Raw genomic sequence first — 20,628 nt, forward strand, 5'->3', positions numbered from 1 at the left:
GCATGTGAACATACTGTCCGAGCAAATTGTGTACGGGGCAGGGAATTCTTCGGGGTGTGTGACCATGTACACCACCACAGACAGTTCAGCATACTGGGGAGTTTGCCTGCCTCGGGGTCATACACTCCGCAACCTGTGAGTCGTTCACCTGCAGATACAGTGCTTGAACCGTCTACATAGATTTCGTGGCCTGTGGGGTGTAATCCGGCCTGTAAGCCTGTGTTAATTTCCCATACCCCTTCTACGGAGCACCGGTAGGTTGTACCTGGATAGATCATGTTGGCTGCGAGCCTTGGCTCGCAGAGACCCTTTACCTTTAGGTCCATCTGGGAGAGGAGTAGGGTCCAGCGAGCAATGTGGGCACTGCTCACCGTCCCGTCCTTGATTCTCCCATCCAGGAGCATTTGGGTGGGCGTATGGTGGGTAAGGAGTGTGATAAGGGACCCCGCTGTGAAGATCAGTGATCTTTTCACAGCCTAGTGAGTGGCTAGGAGGTGCCGCTCACAGTTGGAGTATCCCTTCTCCACGTCAGTGAGTATCCTGGAGGAGTAGACCACTGGCCTCAGCCGGCCGTACCGCTCTTGGAGCAGTACTGTGCTCAGACTGTCCCCACTGGCTGCTACCTCCAGGAAGAACACTTTACCTCCATCGATCGCCCCTAGAGCTGGCGTGGTCTGCAGGTCTTTCTTGAGCTGGATAAATGCTGCCTCGCAACCTTCATCCCAATCCCACTCCACTCCCTTGTGTAGGAGTCGGAGCAGAGGGGCTGCTGTGACTGCATAATCCTCAATGAAATCTCTGCAGTATCTGGTTAGCCCTAGAAAAGATCTTACTCCTGTCACTGTGTTGGGGACTGGTAACTTCTGCACTGCTTCCCTTCTAGCTTTGTCAATGGCTCTTTCCCCAGCGCGCACAGTCAGTCCCAGAAATTTTACTTTCTTCAGGTCGATCTGTGCCTTCTTGGGATTCACTTTATACCCCTCATCTTTCAGCAGCTCCAGCAGCTCAGCCAGCAGTGGGCCATGCTCCTCCCCCTCGTCGGTGAATAGGAGCAGGTCGTCCACATACTGTACCAACTGCTGGGGTCTACTGAAGTTCTTTAAACAGTTGGCCATACATTGGTGAAAAATACTAGGGCTGTTGTGGAAGCCCTGAGGGAGACAGTTCCAAGTGTTTTGCTGGCCTTTAAAGGTAAAAGCAAACTTGTACTGATCTTCTCTTCGTAAAGGGATGGACCAAAACCCGTTGGAAATATCCAGCAATGTGAAGGTGGTCGCAGAGGCTGGGATACTTCCAATGAGGTCAGCGACGGCAGCAACTGTAGGTGCACAGGCGGGGATGTTATGGTTGAGTACTCGATAGTCCACTGTGGCTCTCCAGGAGTTGTCTGGTTTCTTAACCGGCCACAATAGAGAGTTCACATGGGTAGCTATTGGTCTCAATACCCGCTGTTTAACCAAACAACCCAAGGCTGTTTCCATGTCTGCCTCTGCCTCCCTGGGGAAGTTATACTGTTTCTGCGGTCGGGTCATGGGGTCCCCATCTACATTAACCTCAACCCCGCTTATCCTTCCACAGTCATGTTTGTGAGTGGCAAAAGCTGCAAGGTTTGCCCTCACATACTCTTGGTACTCCATTGGAGTGTTACCGATCAGTGATTCGAGGTTGTAACCCTCCTTTGGCTTCATGGTGCACACAGTCCCTTTTCCCCGTTTTTCTGGGATAACCACCACCTCACTCTCCTGTCCCATACATGCTGCCTCCCAAAGACAGTGGTTTCTTAAATCCACTAGGATCCCATGGCCTAGAATGAAGTCAGGCTCCAGGATCCCCCCTCCCTGACTGTTCTCACTTCATTCGGACACAAGTCTACTTGGTGTGGATTGTTCCCAAACGAATAGAGAGCGGAACAGAGAATGAGCCACCTGCTCAGTGCCTGTGAAACCCACTAAGCTGTATGGGGACTCTGCTAGACAGAGGTAAGGCAGCGGGGTTAGCTGTGTAGATGAGAGTGCTTGATGCACCGGAATCCAACAGATAAGTCCCCTTCATCTTTTCCACTTCCATCTGAACGGTCGGTCTCCCCCACGCATCATACTCGAGGGAACACAGGTGAACAGGCTGCGCCTATCCTAGTCACTGTTTTGGATGGGATGGGGCAGCTGGGATTTCGGTACCAGTGGTGGCGGCTACCCTCCCAGGGCCATCTAGTACTGTTCGAAGCACAGTCATGAATGTGTCAAACGTGTGGGGAGAGACTGGTTTCCCAGTCTCGGTCCTTTGGGCAGGGGCTGGAGAATTCTTCCCTGTGCTACTCTGCCATGGGTTCCTACAATCCTTTCTCCAGTGCCCACTCTTCCCGCACCCAAAACAGGTATGTTTTGTATCGGAGGGGTTGCCCCCCTCCTGGTGCCATTCCCTCTTATCCTGACTAGGTCTGATTTCGTGGACCCTTCCCTTGGGTGGGTGCTCTTCCATCCCCCTGCCGTTCTGGTAGGCTAGGGTTAGTTGGCTGACCACTCCCTTCTCGGTGGTATGGGGATCTCTTGGGTCAAACCAGGCCTCAGCCTTTGCTTTGATTCATGGTGAACTGTTTGCCACCAGGCTCTCGTCCTGGGTTAGGAGATTCTGGTCCCCACCACAGGCGCTCTGGTACACAGGCCACAGTCTGTCTGCGAAAGCCTGTGGGGTTTCCCCTGTGAGCTGCACTGTCTTCTCCACTCTGGAGAAGGGACTCCCGTCATTACAGCCCACGGCTTCCAAAATGTCCACCCGGATGGCAGCATATGTCCTCTGCCCCCTTTTGCTCTCGGTAGACAGGGATTAGTACAGCTTGCCATCCAGTGAGAGGAGGAGCATTTTTGCTATCTCTGCATCATCACACCTGTTGATATCCCCTGCCTGTTCCACTTCCATAAAGTGGATCGAGGGGTCTCCCTTCGGAGTGAGCTTTCCCAGGTGGCTTATCATAACCCTAAGCTGTTGGGTAGTGTGGGGAACCACAAATTGATTTTCCAGGGGCCCCTGACCCCCAGCACCGTTGGGTGGGCCAAACCTCTGTTGCCGGACCGGGCACATCGGCCCCGGCTCTGGCTCTTCCTGCTCTGGCTCGCCCACCTCTCCCTGCTGCCAAACCGAGCTGAACCTCGGCGCCACAGGTGGTGATGGTCCGCTATCCCCGCAACTCGTTCGCCCCTCCTGCTGCCAAACCAGTGCCGTTACCAGCGCCACAGGTGGTGGTCGAACAGTTTCCCCCCTTCTCTTCCAGGTTCACCCGGGCCACACCCGGGCTTATTAGGTATGCTATGCCTTTTGCCTTGAACAGAGCAAGGGTTAAACTTTTGATTTGTTGCTAGCAGGTCTCGTGACTTAAACCCGTTAGTTCTGGCTACTTTGTAAGCTGCCTGTACGTCTCTTAACCTCTCCTCCTGCTCTTTTACTTGAAGGGTAAGGCGAGTATTTTCCTCCCGTAGTACCTTTTCATTATTCTTAGCCTCTGGAACCTGACACTGAAAAAAGTCCTGGCTGTTCCTGAACCTTTCCATTAGCTGCGCCTTTCCGTGCTTCAGCTTACGGAGTTCTCCCCATAATCTTTCTCCTGCCATAGCCCTTTCATGTGATGTTTCTGCACATTCCCATAGTTCTGCCTGCAGTGACTCACTGTTCTTATCTGTGTTGGACCTGTCGCTGTAAGCAGGCCAACCAAATTGACTTTTCTACTGATTCCTTATGGTCTTTGCTTGCAGTCCACTGGGCCACAGCGTCTCCCGGACGCTCAGCACGCAATAGACCAAGCACCCATTCCCTAGTGACATTCACTTTCTTATACACATCGGAGGAAATCCTCTCATCCATCTTAGTTCTTTCCTCCGAAACAGTACTCTCTGCATCACATCCTTTGTACCAAAGTCCTGCCACTGTAGGGGTGGTCTCGCGGGGTCAGGTTCACTTCTGACCTTCTGAGCAGTTCGAATCGCTCCCACTCCCTGGGTTCTAGACTTGGGATTTATTTGGGGATGTGATAAAGTGCAAGAGACAACTGGTTTTGGTGCAAAGAACTTCGATTTTATTAAGGGCAAGAAAGTACAATCTCAAAGCTTGCAATCACTAGAGTAAAGAACACTTTATCACACGTTCAAAAGAGGTTACAGAAAATAATACACCTCCCACCTCTCAACGCCTAACTCTGACTAGGTTGAACTCCAGGGCAAACAGGGACTATGCTCATCAATCCTTTTATTGTCAGTTGGCAGTGGTTCACGATTTTGGGATTCGCTGGACTCTGTAGGTTCTGCTTGCTGTACCCTGAACGCCGTGGAAGACTTCTTATTGTGTAGATTTGGTTGGGCGGTGTCTGCTGATGCGGTAGGTCGTGTATTGGACTTATGGGGTGAGTCCCCACTTTCTTCCATCAGCGGTAGGTTTTAAAGTCCTTTTAGGTAATGTTTCACCTGTTGGTAGCTGGGAACAGATTGTAGAGTGGAAACTTTTGAATCTTCGGTTTCTTCTTGAGGAGTTTTGTTTCTAGAATTTATCAATCGTGGTGGTTTCAATGTTACCACGTTGGCTGTGGTCGGTTGCTGCCGCGATGGCAATGTCCGAAGTTACTGGGAACTGCTTTTTTCTGCCTTGATGATGTTCTTCCTTCTTCTTCGGTCGCAGAGCAGTGTAGCCCAGGATTGTCGTTGAAGCTGAAGATGTTGATGCTCAGAAAAGCTGCATAGAAGACTGTGTAGCAAGCTCTCTGGAAGGCTCGTTAAGGCTGCTGCGGTTGTCTTCCTTTTTTACATGTAAAATAGGGCCCCAGTTATAGTTTGGGAGCCGTTCTAATCTGCATGCCAAATCAGCCCTGATTTTTTCTCTTAATTTTGGCGGGCTTGATATTTGTTTGTCATATTTTGACGGGCTCGTTAATGGCAACCTGTTTCGGATGTGTCGATCTGTCAAATTTGTTTCTTGATCAGGAAAATTAGTTTCGGTATTTGCGATGTCTGCCTAGGCCTGGGCTTTCCATGCGAGCTGGATGGGCCATTAACATTCTGTATGCGCTGGATGGGTTTCCTGCTTAGAGCGATGCCAGGCTATCTCTGGGTTGATTGTTGCTATGTTAATGTCTCCCGGGGAGAAGGGTTTTCGAGTTTACACAATTCTCCAGACAATTTGTTTAGCTTTAATACCCCAGACGGTTTCAATACCCAAAGACTGTCTTCTTTGGAGGCTAGTTGTCCCTTAGTTTTACAGCCCTTTTCACACGGACCCAATTTGCCTTGTAAAATCCAAAATTTGGTTAAAACTCGTAGTTTCTTCCACGTGCATTTTAGGATCCCAAACTTTCTGGCTGATAGTTCCAAATCGAATTTCCTTTCCAATGAGTACAAACACTGGGGGGGTTTTCCCGCGAATTTTGCAATCTTACAGTAACAAGACAAGAATAATAAAAATAAACTTTATCGCTGACTTCTCGGCCAATGTGATTTTCAAGTGGCTCTTGAGTTAAGGCAGCAAGAGCTCCCACTGCGAACAGAATGTGATTCTCATCATTCCGTGCAAGTTGCAATCTTATGATGTCTCTCGGACCTCGATGAATTTTTGTCGTCACCTCTCATGGCATCGTTTCAGTAGTTAAACCCTCCCCCTTCCCTCTATTCATGGGTGATACAGTGTGCAAAATGGCCAGGTCCAGAGCAAGTTAAAGGGACCGCTAGAAGCAGGTCTGAGAATATTGGGGTTAAAATTGCAGTCGGAAGCTTCCTTCGTATGAATGCCTCCGACCCGAAAATATCTACAAAAATACCTGGTGATTCCGGAGGAATGTAGGATTCTGGTCATGGGCCTAGATTCACTGCGCAGTGCACAGGGAGATGACTTTGAGGTATGTACATACATGCTGGAGTCACGTGGGCCTGGACCACCAATCAACATGCAGTATTCTCATTGATAAAAATAGGAAATCCATTTGTACGACTCCCATTACTATCAATGAGAAAAAAACCCTAAAACACCGAAACACAGCACAATAGATAAATAAAACACTTCACAATTTTGAAATTAATTGAAATTAAATGTAATTAAATGTTTTAGAAAAAAAAATTTGGGGGGGGATTTAAAAAAAAAAATGCGTTTTAATAGTGTTAAAAATAAACTTACCTTAATGGACAGGGTTTTTAATATAAAAATAAGTTTAAATTTAATTTTTATATGTTTTAAAACTCTTACTCTGGTAAAAGTATGCGCCTGCTTTTACCAGACGTAAAAGTATAAAGGACATTCGCTGGAATAAGTTGGACAAATAGTCCAATCTCTGCCACGTGAATGTCCTTCTCCCTTCGTCCTTTGTGGATGATCTATTGGAAAAGCCAGCATGTACATCGAGCCCGGAAAACTGGAATTTTCTGCCCCATTATTGATTCAGCGGTTTTGAGCCATCAGGATGATCTGAATTGCAATCCATGCTCCTTCTGCCGATCCCTCCACCCTTCAATGTTGCCTCCTGTGGCCCCCCCTGATCTACCAGTCCCCCCCCCATTACCATGCTGCAGGCCCATGTTCAGTGGCTGCCCCGCTGGATTTCCTGCCCTCCCACACAGCTTGCTGACCACGCTTAAATGCGCCCTGACTTTCAAAATGGTCCGTGCCTCTCACCTACATCATTGAGTGGGTGCTGCCATCACTCCACCAAATGCTGCCAAAGATAGGCCAAAGACCATAATCGGAGCCTTGGTATTAAATGTGACCCCAGCTTACTCCTTGGGAGGTTTTACTATGTTAAAGGCGCTATATAAATACAATTTGTTGTTGTTACTCGAGCTACAAAATTTAAAACAAGTTTTGAAACCATGTCTTGAATAAACTAAGTTGTGATGCAGTATTTGCTCATTCTTCTTGTCAGGGCCGAAGGATGCTGCAGGCTTATTGTAGCATGTTGCATTCATCTTTGGAATTCCGTTTGGAAGGCAGATCAAGTTGTAATAATTGAATCTATCTGCTCTTCTTGCTTGCATTCCTTTCAATTTGATGTGAGCTTCTCTTGTCATAAGATACTCTGGGGTGGATTTCGCTCCATCCCCCTCCCCCAGTGTGGTGGGAGGCCCCATCCCTTTCAAGGAGCAGGCCTCATCTGCATCGGGCCGACAGGCTGAGGCCAGAAACTGAGTGCAATATTGGGGCTCCTGGCCGTTCTATGGGACAGAGGCAGGTAGTTTTTCTGGAGGGGAGGGGTCCGATCTGCGGAGAGTAGGGGGGGGCATGTCGGAATAGCAGCATCCTAGGCTGGGTTTGTGGAGCCAGGAGCAGTGCGCCTCTTCCTCCTCACCCTCATACAAGACGACCGGGGCTGGGACCACCACCTGATCTCGGACTGAGCATGGTCCAGTTCGCTCCAAAGATGCCAAGCAAGGTCCTTTGTACGGTGTGAGACTTAGATTAACATTTGAAAAGGGCCTACTTCCTGACTCGGGTCTGGTCCGGTTCAGCCGCCTTGTGGCAGGCCTGGCGAAACATTGCCTTGGCCACAATGACGGGGGCAGTAGATCATTGCCGACCATTTTCAGAATTCATCCTTCTGTTAGTTATTCTGAGGCATTAGAAAACTGGGTCAGTGTCATATTTGTAGGCTGAGAGAATGCTACAGTTAGAAAGACTATTAAATTCAGAAAGCTTCCTTCTGCACATTTTCTTTTTATACCTTTGTATTGTTTTCTCGGTTTTATTTTAGGGCCTCTGCCTCACCACACATCATGACCTTCTGCCAATGCTGTTCTAAGAATTACTGAAGTATCCTCTGTAACTTAGATAGATGGAGGAGTGAGAGTGATTCAATGTGGGGAGAGTAAAGCCTCTGCTATGCTCGTACTTGTTCATGGGTCTACAATTCTGCTTCTGGGATAGGAGAGCTGGGTTTAGTAGTGTAATCACTGGGAACAGGCTGATGTTGTCCTGGGATCTGACCTAAAGCAACACCAGTACCAGAGCAGCTTAAGCTCGGTGGATGAAAGTCACAGTTATCAGCCGGCTCTATTTTGAACAATCTTTCCATTTGCCAATGGCTCTTCCTCACAATTTACCAATATTTCACAAGCTTTTACTGTCCCTTTTAAAATAAACCAAGGCATCAGTACTTACAAATTTGGGATTTTCGATGTTTACCAGAGGAAGGAAAATCCACAGTTAAATGTTGCTTTTGTGTCTGACTAACAGCGACTGTATCCTTCGAAATCAGTAGCCCATGCACAGTGATGCACCTTTCAGCTGTATACTTTCATTGCACGTTGAACAATCTCTTGAAATTTTGCACAGGCACAATTTATTTTCATATAACAAGTCAGATAGTTCAAAGAGTCTAATTTTTCATTTTATAGCCCTGGGCAATCTCTCTCTCCTCACCACCCGCACCTTGCTCCCCCCCCCCAGCTCTTTGCGATTAAAAAATAAAGCCGAATGTTGTCTGCTTATTTCCTCTTTTTTTAATGTTTGCAATTGATTTTCGTCAATTAATTAATGAAATAACTTTAAGACGAACTCGCTCCGTTCCTTGGAATTTCACCAAGCTTCTGCCAGAATTGCTGATGGATCTCACCGTTTTGGTGTGTGCAGGATGATTGACATGCCATGGAGGGTGTAATGTTTTCCACAACCAACACCCAATGACTGGGGCTGTTAAACAAATGAGTTGCAGGCACGACATGGTGCTTCTGTGATGTTTGCTGTTTTTTAGACGAGACACTAAAGCAAATATTATCATTTTGTAATGTCCAGGTGATGCTTACCTCTTGCATAACGTAGGCAGTTTTATAAAAGAAGGTTTGTCCATCTTCCTTTCTCTCCCTTGCCACTGTCCAATCCAGGTTAATGTTGGGTAAATACCAAGTTTCAGTCTGCTGCCTGATTGTTTACCTGTCATCTCGGATAATGCGTTTTCGCAATAAGTTAGTCTTTCATTTGAGGATCATCTTATATCAGATCAGAGCAGCATTAGAGATTGATGAGGATCTCGGGAAACTGTGGAAGCTTAGGGAAACAAATCCTACAAATATGAATGATTCTAGGAAACCAAAGCCACAGCAACAATGGAATCCGGCAGCTTGAGCCACTTCTATAGTGTGGCTGAGCTTAATCCCATAATTGGCTGAGCTTCAGTAATGGGTGAAAGTTAGCAAAGAGCTCTTTTCAACTTTAAATAGCAGATGTGCATAGGGTTGTCACATAAGCAGCACCAGTAATCTATTCCAAAGTTATTTTGAAGCGAGCAAGGGGGGAGGGGGGTGGGATGAAAAATTACGACGTGGTACTGTAAATTGCACAGGCAAAAGAATGCTATCCATGATAAATGATTATGGTCTTGAGCCATTTTCATGCAGAAAAGAACAAAAGGCAGAGATCACGGTATTGAAATGAGCTTTTGGCTTTCGGTGAGAAGTGAGATAATATCATATAGAAAGACATGAAAGAACCGAGTAAAACGAGTATAGAAACTTGGCTGATAAGTAAACAGGTGAGTGCTTGATAGGAACTATTGCACCCCTCCCCCCAAAAAAGGAAAAGTGATTTACTACCAGGACCTGTTCTATTTGCACCCACTGGCTGAATCACTTTAACTGTGACTGTTAAATGTTTCTTTTTCTTGTTTGATCCAATTTTTACATTCGAATCTTTTTCCAAATCACATTCTGTAGAAACTGCCACGTTTTAAAAATATTTGAACTTGGTCGCAACAGAGCAAATTAAAAGGAATAAAATAGGTTTTGTCCTTTTAGAAACTGTTCTAAAAACAGTTCAAATTGTATTATGTAAATTTGATTTAACATTTGAACTTGTGTTCCTGATAAGAAAATATATTTTCCTCCGAATTCACAATCACAATTCAATTTTTCTACCAATTCAATCTTTTACACTAAATTTCCACTTTGCTGTGTTATTTATGTTTACTTCAAATTAGTGGACAATTCAAATGTCTTAAAGTTCCAAAATAAACATTTGAATGATCAGGAGTAGTTAATAATTCCAGTTTAAATCTAGTGACTAGTGGATTATTAATTATTGGGAACTGACTGGCAGGAATTTATACAGTAGATATTAAACACAGTGTGCCACTTTTTCAATACTTTAGCTTTGTCTTAGTCGCCCTTGAGAACAAATATTTTCATGCAAGACGGGGATTTATTCAGCACTACTTGATTAAAGCAAAGCGACAGCTCAGGGCACTGAGAAAAAAACCTGTTGTGAAATGGGCTGCTGGTATTGGGAGTCTTACTTTGCATCAGGTAAACAGAGATCTCATTTCTGCTCACCGTAGTACTAAACGATTCACTAGTTAATAAGAACACATTGGATCATGGAGTTTAATTTGAAATAGGTTATTTACATCTGGTAAATTCTACAATGATGAACAATATGCAGGAAATATCATGTTATACTATGGCACCTTGTAGCCAATGGTGTTGCTTCTAACTCCCCTTGACATTGTCTTGTTTACATAGAAACATAGAAAATAGGTGCAGGAGTAGGCCATTCGGCCCTTCGAGCCCGCACCACCATTCAATAAAATCATGGCTGATCATTCACCTCAGTACTCCTTTCCTGCTTTCTCTCCATACCCCTTGATCCCCTTAGCCGTAAGGGCCATATCTAACTTCCTCTTGAATATATCCAATGAACTGGCATCAACAACTCTCTGCGGCAGGGAACTCCACAGGTTAACAACTCTCTGAGTGAATAAGTTTCTCCTCATCTCAGTCCTAAATGGCTGACCCCTTATCCTTTTATATGCTTTTCTATTCTAAATCAGTGCTGTCAGTTCTTGTTTTTAATATTCGTTTTTCTATTTTGTTAATAAAAAAAAATCTCCTCCCTTTTTAGTTCACTCCTGAGCCTTGAAAGTGAGAGGGTGGGCAACCTGCTTCCTTGCCTCTGTGAATGATACTCCGTCACTAGCCTCTGGGGAGGTGAAGGAGTGTGCGTGGGGTTGGGAGTAGGGAATCTCATCTTGCTGACTTCCCCCTCCTCCTCATCTCCCTGTGCACCATGACTCAGTCTCGTGTAATCTCTAATGCCAAGGCTGAGATCAGGAACTCGCCATGTGGGAGCCAGTGCGAAGTGGCGAAGCCACATTGTACCAGTATGTGCACCCCTGCTGCTCATCCAAATGGACTCTTGCGTGACAAAGAACCAGACTGAATTACACTAAAAATAACACAAAATGCTGTTGTAGAAAACCTTTAAAGTAAAATAGCATTTCCCAACAGAAAATACCACCAACCTGAAATTGTTTCCATCAATACTTGTTCTTTTCCACTGGTCCCTGAACTCGTAAATGGAGGAACTTGCTCCTAAATCAGGAATAATAGTCGGCCTACTATTGAAGAATCCGTAACAAAGTGGGAGTCAACTGCAAGCATCAATTAGGCTGGCTAGCCACCTCCCTGCCTCTCGGGCAGACCCTGTGCACTTTGCCAGCTTTGACCTGCTCCAAGGTTGCTCAACAATACTGCTCTGACCCAGTTATTAGTAGACACACGAATGGCCTGGAATGACTCATTCTCCCCTCCCTGTTTTTGCTTTCTCCTTCACTACAGCAGGATGACTGAGAATGGAAGCTGAGTGAAGTGAATCTGTATTCTTAATAGGGCAAGGACTTCAAAGACTCCTATTCTATAGGAATGCTGAGCTGTGAGATACTATATGGAGTTTCGGACTTTTTATTTTATTTGACAGCCTTGCAAATATGCAAGATAGTCAACAAAATTATGTTTGGTCACTATAAATTCTCCATGTTCCTTCAGCCAAAAATGCTTTGGAAATGCACTAAACATTTTTAGCGGAACCTGTACACAGGGTAGATTTTCCATTTAAAAAATAAAAAACAAATGTAAAACACTTAAGTGAAATTTCTCTCTGTAACTGCATATGATTCCAGACTACTTCAACCAGCTAACCAAAGCAAAAAGCATCCCATTTGGAAAATCTGGCATGATACCACGTTTAATAGGAATATTGTGTAATATACAATAGGCAGTAATTATTTTTAGGATGGTTTCAAGGACCTTTTGAAGTCACCAGCCAGCCTGTTGAAACAAAGGAAGCACAACTTTAATATACCCTTGGTACATTTGGTAAATTGTATGAATAAATCTATGTGATTTGTCATGACAATATGCTTCCTCTGCGATTGTGTAGAACACTGATCGACCACATTTTGAGTTGTCCACTGCCCAGAAGTCTTTCATCTGTCCCAAGGTTTTGAAACATGAGGGAGTTAGACAGATGGAAAGGGTCAGGGAAGTTTTCATAGCAATGTCATTATATCTGCTGTGGGATAATTATTCGAGTTAAATCCTATTAATGTCCTATTTATATATTGTGCAAAGGTGCACATATGCAGTTGATAGTAGCAATCATATTTGGAAATGCAACAAATGCCATGAATCTATGCCGGGATCCAAAATGCAAACAATCAACTCTATGGAAGTGTATAGAATGTGTCCTCATGGCTCCTGTAATATTGTGACTATACTACCAGCCATTGTCAAATAAAAAGCACAACCACAAACGGAGCACACCTGCACTGATACCGCGAATGCCATTTTAAATGTAGCCAGACTGAGCAGGCTTTTAGTGGTCTATTGCTGCCTAGTTGCAGCCTGCTGCTAGTTTTCTTGCGGTATGTGGTTAAGGGATAAACTCATTATTTTATCTGTCACTCCGCCTTACTGAGACACAGGGTGGATTACATTAACTTCCTCATTGAAAAATGTGTAAATTAAATTTACAAAAGTCATTTAATTATTAAAGGCAGTGACTTCCGAAGCAATGAGCTAACTTTATTAAATAAAAGTATTCAACTTCTTTTAATATCTAGAAAGAGAAAAGGTTTATCATGCTTGCTTCCTCCCACCAATAGACTCCAACTACTTTATTTAACTTCCGAAGTGAGGTGCATGAGCATAACTAATTGCTACAAAAATAGAAGTCTCCAGGCCATTTCAGTTAAGATTATTCTACCTGAAAGGGACGATATTTCCATGGTCGCAGCACTCCCTTGTTTGGTCTTGCACCACTGCACACTACCCTAATGATCTTCAATCCTGTTCTGAACACAGCTAATTATACAGCTTTATTTTAATGGGTTGATCAATATACTAGAAGTTTTTTGATGGAAACTCATTGAAAACAGCGACTTTGCTGAGAAAACTGCTTTGATGGCATGTTGGGGTTTCCAACAAAGAAATAATCTGGATGAAAAGGGATTACAGAATTAATACTGAAGAAAGATAGTCTCACTAAATTTCAACAATGTTCACTTATATAGCTTTTAATTTAAGCAACGTTTGCACCTCACAGATTGATGTCTAGAGAGATTAGAAGGGTGACCAAAAACATAATCAAAGGGATAGGTTTTGAGGAAGTTCCTAAAGTAGTACAATAGACTCGCATCTGTAGGGGTGATGATCACAAGATGATTACAGATGAGGAAGGCCATTTTCATCTTAATCCAGCCATCCAAAGAGATCCTAACATCACCCTAGTTGCAACATCTAATTGTTTCTGAAATGATTCGTGGGGTTTCTAGCTCCACGATTCTAGCTGGAAGTTTATTCCACACGTCAATCACTCATTCTGTGTGAAGAAGAATTTCCTGTTATCTGTCCTAAAAGAACTTCGGGTAGATTTGCAACTTGCCAACCAGCATAAAATTGGCATTTCAGATTTGCCACCTGTTCTAGAAACTGGCCAATTTTCAACTCCACTGGAAAACCTATTCCCTCCCTTCTCTAGTTTGAACCTGTGTCCCCACCTTCTACTTCTGCAGTTCAATTTAAAGTAATATGAAGGATTAACTTTTTCTATACCCTTAACAGTCTTATACATTTCCTATGTAAGTTCACCTGTCAGTAGCTTTGTTTCCAGACTGAAAGGTCCAATCTAACCGATTAATATAGCTTTAAGTCTCGAGACTATATGTTACTGAAACTTGCCTACCATATGTTGAAATGGGTTTCAAACGTTTTTTTGCTTCTGGTAATTGCAGAGGATTTTGTTAGATAGGGCAGCAGAAATAGATTCTTTCCAATCTTACTTGCTGCACATGCTCTAACTAGTCAGCTAATTGCGAGCGGCACAGAGAAAAAGGATCAGAGCCTAAAAATAAACCTCCAAGAAAGGTCAGCAATGTTCTCTGGAATTATCCTAACTTGCATCATACAGTAAATCACTCCAATACATTTTTATTATGGTAATAAAGCATTTTAAAAGTTCATTGTCAATGATGAACTGCCTACAAGATTAGGAGGCATTAATCATAATTGTCATTAATGAGCAAAATAAGTAAGTATCAGGGAATCGACACAACAGGAGACTGCTCTACAATCTCAGTGGATGTACTCCAAGGCCCTTTATCATTCTTACCTGATGAATTTCTTATTTCAATGCCAATCCATGAATTGATTAGCGAGAGAGGTTATAGCACCAATAGAGATGAAATACTGAGTGACGCATTTCCCCCTCTTGCTGAGGATGCCTGCAGCCAAGCATGAGCTGGGGGATGAGCCACTGCATTTACAATGTAGCATCTGGATGTGAATGTGAATGATATCAATGCCCATCTCAAGGGCATGCGGGTGAATCTGAACGATACCCTCAATGGGCATCTGATTGTTACTTCTCTCATCTCTCAATTTGTTGGCTGTACCTAACAACCCAGCCATTTTCCAATATATCCACCATTATATTTGCCCTTTCTCACACAAGCTATCAAACAGAGCACAATGTGTATCGGTTACAATAAGGCTACGTTGTTGTGCAACTTGAGGATTTGACTTCTTTCCATCTTTCATGGCTCACGAACAAAGATCATCAAAAGGAGAAGCTAGGGCAGTTTGTGTTTGTTCAAGTTCTGTTTGAAACCACAAAATAAACTGGAAACCATTCTAAGTGTGATCTGTTGTTGGAGCAGAGCCCTTTCTCTCTTTACATTTGGGTTGGGTTCCAAAACAGACAACAGGAGTAAAATTGTAATGTTGTAAGATTATACAGTGAATACTAAACCACATTATATTTCAAAACTACAAGGTCTCAGAATAACATCTTGCAAACACTTTTGCCCAAAGCCTGCAAGGATTGCCTCCAGTCTTTCGAAATAATAAATTATTAATTAATTAGTAAAGAATCAAAATTCCAAATGAAGCATTCTAGTTTCGGATTTGTAATAACCTCAGTAAAATTCATCAATAATTTCCACAAAGCTTTTTTCCAACATTCAATGTTTATGTTTAAATGTGTTTATTGCAACAACAACTTATTTACCTCATATCAAAAGTTGATGCTGCAGATCCTGTGTGGAGATTGACAAACCTAATGGGAGAGAAATTGTACCCCACTGCAGAATGGGGGCACATTGCATCAGTTTCTCGGTGTTGTTTCCCCAAGGACGCCTGAAATACATCCAAAGTGCTTCATGTTTGCCAATCACACAACAATGAACTTACTAAGTGTTTGCTTGTTGGAAATATACTAACTCTACATAATATGGACTGGATAAACAAATCTGCCCTAGGTTGACTGCCGATTATTTTTTAACAAGCCTACAGTAATTGCATCTCAAATTTTCAGTGTCTTCACACTTGGAGAGTGTGGAGTGCTCCAAAGGTTGTCATCCACACCGGCAGTCAGTGCTGGCAAAAGGTTGGCCCACAATAGAATCTAAACACTTGGCTAAAATTGAAATGGTCTGCATTCTAAGTAATAGCAGATAGTAGGGAGTGATTTCAGTCCGGGAATTTCTTCAGCTCTGCTCTCATAATTTATGTCATCACCTGAATCCTTCATTCACATTACTGCCTCATAATCGCTATCATGTATTCATTATTATTCTTATACACAATGAGACAATTACCTGTAGAGTTAAAAGTGAAATGCAGAGTTTAATCTTTTTTTTGCAAGGAGCCATATTGTAATATCAGAGAATTTAACATGCCTGTTGACAGACTAAACCTATGTTTATCATTATTGATTTTCAGTTGGATTTCATTTGAAATGATTTTTCACTGTAAGATAATTGCAGCATTACCGATAGAGCAGAGGGTCTCGACAATGTCTATTCTACAAGCCACACAAGAGCTGGAGATGTCATAAGAGGAGGAATCGTTTCCATAGTTACAAAGATGCCATGAACAACCTATTATTTCTATGGGATGTAGGAGTTCATGTCCAGTAGAGCCACACCCAGGGATCATATGGCAGGAGCATACGTAGGAATATCAGGCTTGGAGAGGAACTTGCTCATGACGCAGCCCACTTTATTTTTCATCCATTAAAATGAACAGGCAGAAAATCAGGCAGTAGGTGCACGATTCTCTGCACCAGATATTCCAATACCCTCTGCTCACACTAACAATGCTGTACGGCAGTGCGCTAAACAACAACAACTTGTATTTATATAGCGCCTTTAACGTAATGAAACGTCCCAAGGCGCTTCACAGGAGTATTATGAGATAAAATAATTTGACACCGAGCCGCATAAGGAGAAATTAGCGCAAGTGACCAAAAGCTTGGTCAAAGAGGTAGGTTTTAAGGAGCACCTTGAAGGAGGTGAGAGGTAGAGAGGCAGAAAGGTTTAGACATGGAGTTCCAGAGCTTGGGGCCTCGGCAACAGAAGGCACGGCCACCAATGGTTGAGTTATTATAATATAATTATAAAATGGATAATTGTCCCGTACCAGATCATCTTTAGATGGACAACAATTAAACAATTCATTTTAGTCTGTAGTTAGATTCTAAATGTGTTTTTTTTTACATTTCTGTAGGGCTGCCAACACAGTCAATTTGGCAGTAGGTATCCATTTTAATGGCCTTTACAGGTTGTTGTATAGATTTAATAGAATTTATATATAGTACGGCATAAAACCTGAGGTTTTATCACATTCACACAGTGAGGCTCCTCCAAGTCACAAAGCGCTTAACTGATCTTCTTAGAATTTTCTCCCAAAAAAAAATTTCTAAAAAGGTTTTTGTAAATGGTGGAAATTTCCCGCACAGGTTTTGAATGTGATGCCAGTGAAAACTTTGCCAGGAAGGCCTAGCTTGGAATGTATGCTGGATACAAGTGAGCAGGCCACAATTCAAATTTAACAATTTATGATAAATCATGAACTGATATCCACCCTTTCCCCACCCCAAGCCTGTTGAACACAAACTCGGACCGCAGCAACTTAGACTCCTAGCATAATCAATGGTACAAATGAAAACACAGCTTTGTCAATTGAGTTCCAGAGCTTGGGGCCCAGGCAGCTGACGGCACTGCCACCAATGGTTGAGCAGTTATAATCAGAGATGTTCGAGAGAGCAAAATTTGAGGAGCGCAGATATCTTGGGGGATTGTGGGGCTGGAGAAGGTTACAGAGATAGGGAGGGGTGAGGTCATGGAGGGATTTGTAAAAGATGATAATTTTGAAATTGAGGCATTGCTTAACTGGGAGCCAATGTAGGTCAGCAAGCACAGGGGTGATGGGTGAGTGGGACTTGGTGCGAATTAGGACACGGGCTTCCGAATGTCCCAGAATCCAAAGCAGTACGGAGGTGGTGGGGTGGGGAGGAAAAGAGTACCATGCGTCCTCTCAAAAATATAACTGGATTCTCTCTCAAAATACACAAAACGGAGTACGTTTAACATACTTATAATTTGAGAAATGTTTAGGATTTATTTTAAAAACCTAATTTCCACATTATAAAAGCTGGTAGGAAACTGAAAAGTTGTTCTCAAAATGCTTACTTAACTGGAGTCTGTCTTTATTTTTATTTGCTTCACAGAATGGTGACGAAATTTGGGTTCTTTTTTTATTATTTTTTAAAATGTTTAAACAGGTAATAGGAGACGAAAGCACGTAAACAAATAACTCTGGCTAGAACTGCAAACGAACAGGAGAAATGTAATAACGTTGTCTTGCTTAGTTTTAATTTTGGAAAATGCACGGTCCACTTAAAATGTTTCGAATTCTTGACAAAGTGTTTGTAATGCGTGGCTGGAGCTGAATTATCCATTATTGTACTTAAAGTTTTCAATTAAACGATCCATCAAACTTGGCAGAGTTTTCAGAGGAGCCTGGGTGCGAATGCATTAAGATTGCATTTGAAAAGTGGGCTTTGAGAGACATGCCCACAAGCATGTTTGGTAATCCTCTTTATGCTACTGGCGAGGATACAATACCGATTATGTTTCGTGTTTATGCAGTATTAATAGTGGGATCCTAATGCAATACATGACCTCTATTTCTGTGGAGGAAGATTGGACTTAAACGATACTCTGATCCACTGGGATCATCCTGGGCTTTTTTTTTGCCCGTCTGGACACTGTAAAGCTTGCATCTTTTCTGGGAATTCCAGAATAAAATGACTGTTATTTATCATTACAAACCTCTTTATCATTTAGTCAATAAAAGCCTTTTTTTTTGCACAGCGAGCTCCGAGTCAGAAATCTGTATTAGTCTCCTTTGGCCTGAAGGCAGGAGATGTCAAAAGCTAAATCATGATCAGCCCTGGCTTTCTGGCTAAATTGTGTATGAAGGCCTCGGGCAAAAAGGTGCACATGCTCATTACTTGAAACAGAAAAAAGAAGTTCACACACAGAGACACACATATGCAGCTGGAAATATTAGATATGAAACAATCCAGCTTCAGACAAGTTGACTCCATTTGTTTTATGGATTAACGCACAATGTGGCTTTCAAGGGAGGGGGTTTAACTCTGCATAATGCACCTTTTGAAGTTTGTCGCAGAAGCTTAGAAACAATTTAAAAGTCAAATTGCCCCAACAAAAAAAAAGATATTCTTTGGGTTCTGTAGCATTTCCCTCCTGCCCCTCCTTTAACCCTTTGGAGACTACAATACTTTACCCAGGTCCCTATGTTAGCGTTTTGTTTCGGTTAAGTTTATTTTGAAGCTTTTCTAATCTTCACAAACCCTTGATTTTGTGCATTTGTATATTTTTTTTCTGGTTTACTGGAGGTAGAAAGGCAAACAGAATCATTTTCCGAATTGAAGTCCTCTTCAAGTCAACTATACACGTTAACCGTCTATAAATAATTCACCTACTTTATGGTTGCCTCAAGAGTCTGGTTACTGTAAACTCACTCAGGTGCAACCTGATCCATCTTTATTCCAGCCTCAGAGTGCCTGCATGATAAAGACACTCAGCTTATATACAGGTGACCAAGCACACATGCCACATACATACAGCCCGATGACCTCCAACCGCGGCACCCTCTGGTGTTTGGTGACCCCCAAGCATTAATACATAACAACATCCCCCTTTTAAAATCTTAACAATAGTCTTTTTTACAATTTACGATGGTCTGGGGCTTTCCTCTCACGAGTTGATCGTCTCAGTTCAACTTTGGCTCTGGGCGAGTGTTCTGAATCTGTTGAGACTGAGGGCTGAGTAGTCGATCTGATGGGAGTGGTCATGACCACATCAGAAACTGAAGGTTCAGAGTCAGTAATGTCAGCAGAGTCCTCTGATCAGTGAACAATGGTTGGTTGGTCACTGACTGCATCTTCCTCACTCGGTTCCAGTTCATCCGTGTGCCACAGTTTAACCTGGTCAAGATGTTTCCTGCATGTTTGCCCATTCTTGAGCATGACAATAAACACTGTTATCCTCCTTGGCTGTAACAGTGCCGGCGATCCACTTTGGACCTTGACCATAGTTTAGTACATAAACCAGATCGTTGACCGAGATGTCATGTGACCCGGCAACACGATCATTACACCATTGCTGACTTTGACATCTGTTTTCAACACGATCATTCAAATCAGGATGAACAAGAGAAAGCCTGGTCTTGAGATTTCTTTTCATCAGTAGTTCAGCAGGAGGAACCCCAGTAAGCGTATGAGGTCTTGACCTGTAACTAAGCAATATACATGACAACCATCTCTGCAGTGAGCCCTGAGTTACAAGTTTCATACTTTGCTTGATCGTTTGAATGGCACGCTCTACCTGACCATTAGAAGCAAGCTTGAATGGAGCTGATCTCACATGTCTTATGCCATTGAGTTTCATGAACTCCTGGAACTCAAGACTTGTGAAGCAAAATCCGTTGTCGCTCACAACAATGTCAGGCAAGCCATGAGTAGCAAACATAATACGAAGGCTCTCAATAGTAGCTGCAGACATGCTGGATGACACAATAACACACACTATCCACTTAGAATATGCATCCACTACGACAAAAAACATCTTTCCTAGGAACGGGCCCGCAAAATCAATGTGGATCCTTGACCATGGTTTGGATGGCCACGACCAAAGACTCAGCGGAGATTCCGCTGGTACTTTACTTAGCTGCATGCAAGTATTGCACTGATGCATGAATGATTCCAGATCAGAGTCGATTCCAGGCCACCATACATGAGACCTAGCAATGGACTTCATCATGGCAATACCAGGATGAGTGTTAGGAAGTTCACGTACAAATTTTTCTTGACCTTTCTTAGGCATGATTACACGGTTACCCCACATTAAACAGTCTGTCTGAATGGATAGCTCATCCTTGCGATGTAAGGTTTGGTCTCCTCACGCATCTCCATAGGTATGGCAGACCAATCACCACTGAGTACACACCGTTTCACAACCGATAAAATAGG

The sequence above is a fragment of the Pristiophorus japonicus genome, chromosome 1 (assembly GCF_044704955.1).
Source record: "Pristiophorus japonicus isolate sPriJap1 chromosome 1, sPriJap1.hap1, whole genome shotgun sequence".
NCBI lineage: Eukaryota > Metazoa > Chordata > Chondrichthyes > Pristiophoridae > Pristiophorus > Pristiophorus japonicus.